The following is a 2,314-nucleotide window of genomic DNA, read 5'->3' as shown; positions in this document are numbered from 1 at the left end:
AGGTTGTTGGTTCGTTGGTTGACGACAACAAGCATGCAGATAAGCTTCCCTGAGACGGTTCCTGGCAGTTTGTACAGAAATTCTTTGGTTATGCAAAATCAATTGTTGCAGCAGCTGTCCGGGTGGCTGGTCTCAGACGATCTTGGAGGTGAAGATGCTGGATGTGGAGGTCCTGGGCTGGTGTGGTCTGCGGTTGTGAGGCCGGTTGGATGTACTGCCAAATTCTCTGAAACGCCTTTGGAGACGGCTTATGGTAGAGAAATGAACATTCAGTTCTTGGGCAACAGCTCTGATGGACATTCCTGCTGTCAGTATGCCAATTGCAAGCTCCCTCAAAACCTGCGACATCAGTGGCATTGTGCTGTGTGATGGAACTGCACATTTTCGAGTGGCCTTTTATTGTGGCCAGCCTAAGGCACACCTGTGCAAGACGAAAGATATCTGATCAGCATCTTGATATGCCACACCTTTTTTCAAGATTGCAGGTTAGCAGGTTAGTGCCCAACACACGTAAATATTTATACGTATGATGTTGTTTTTTAAATGAATCCTACCTTTTGCTTGTAACAATAAACAAAATCAGGTCACATCTACAACATAGCTGAACACCAGGTTAGTAAAAGACTTAAGTCGGCCTAAATATGAGGAAAGGACCGTAATCACCACCACCCTCACATTTTAATTCGGTTGTAAGTCAGTGTATTTGTGACAACACAGCCAACTGTAGATCTCTGAACAAAAAAAACACAGAAAATGTCTGTTTTTACAATGCAGATAATATTTATTGTGCTGACAGCAATGACAACATACTGTAGGTCTGAGATGGATGTAAGAGAAAAAAAACACTGCAAATCAGCGAATGTGTGGATTTAAGTTTTTGTATAATATCCAATCAATATTCAGACAAAGTGGTCTAGTCATATGACACACTGGATTGTATTTTTAAGTTTAAGGGGGGAAGGGGAGACCTTTAAAGTGCAATTTCTGACTGATTTTGACCTTTTTCAAAATGATTCTTTGGAAGATACTTTTTCAATCTGCACAATCTCAACTAATTAAATCCAATCAATTGCTGTTGTAACCTAGACGTCTGTTCAATTTGCAAAAATGTGAAATTTGTCTACAGGCAATTTACCAGTCGGTATATGTGGAGAATAAAGTTTGCAATACTAAATAATGATGATCATTTATTTCAGCTTAAATTCAGCAGATACTTACAATGAAACTCCCTTTTTCATGTCATTAATGCCATTGTGTTTGTGTTAAACCAGGCTGCTGCCTTAGTGGGAGCATACAGATTAGCCAGATGGCAGCTGTGTGCTAACACCTTTAATGTAACTCTGAGATCAAGGGTTAATCATTAGTTTTGGACAGAAGGCAGTCAGCCAATAAAGTAACCATGATTTATAACATTTGATATATTGATTTGTTGTTGAAAATCTTGGGGAAATGAAAAAAATAATTTCAGTTACAGAAAAAATACATTTTTATATATTTAAGTAATGTGAAGGGATATCATTTTCTTTATAGTTAGTTTTATTTTGGGAAAATTCTACACTATAGCACCATGAACAAAGACATTAAGAATAAGAAGGCAATTAAGACTAATTAAGTGCTTGATACATTTTTTATGGACAGATTATACAGTATTTTGAATTTGCTTCACTCTCTAACTTTCTTCTGCTCTTCTACTCTTCTTTTTTCTTTGTATATGGACCCCTGATCTGCACAGTTCTGAGTGTTAATGTATATGTTCTCTCAAATAATTTCACAAACAAACAGACAAGTTGAAAAATACGGTCTCAGGCAGGAGGACGGAGGAGAGATGAGAGGCGGAACAAAACAGAGAAATAAGAAGAGCCCTTCCGCCTCTTTTGCGCTCCACACGGACTGTTTACCTGCATGCAACCAAAGCCCGCTGCAACGTGATTGGTCAATACTCCCCGGACTACAGGCGGAAACCGGAACCTTCCTCTCCTGCAGACCCTGCATCCATGTGCAGATGGTAGAAAACAGACGGAGGAGAAGAAAGAAGATGAGATGAGTTTGAAGTGTTTGCTGGCTAACCGAGAAGCCAACATTTTGACAAATGGAGGATCGTACGTGTTATTTAGCAGAAGAAAAAGCGACGGAGCGAAAAGAGGAAGAAGTGAAACTAAATGTGGACAGACGACGGCAGAAAACAATGATCAACATCGGTGCGGCCTTCCCCAAATGGAAATCTCTGATGAGGGACAAATGTTTTCAGAGTGACGCCGAAGTTGCCTGTTTTCTGCTGCACAGGTAATTTAGCCCGATCTAAACGCAACGTGTT

The sequence above is a fragment of the Micropterus dolomieu genome, linkage group LG14 (assembly GCF_021292245.1).
Source record: "Micropterus dolomieu isolate WLL.071019.BEF.003 ecotype Adirondacks linkage group LG14, ASM2129224v1, whole genome shotgun sequence".
NCBI lineage: Eukaryota > Metazoa > Chordata > Actinopteri > Centrarchiformes > Centrarchidae > Micropterus > Micropterus dolomieu.
This window is presented reverse-complemented; position numbering follows the sequence as displayed.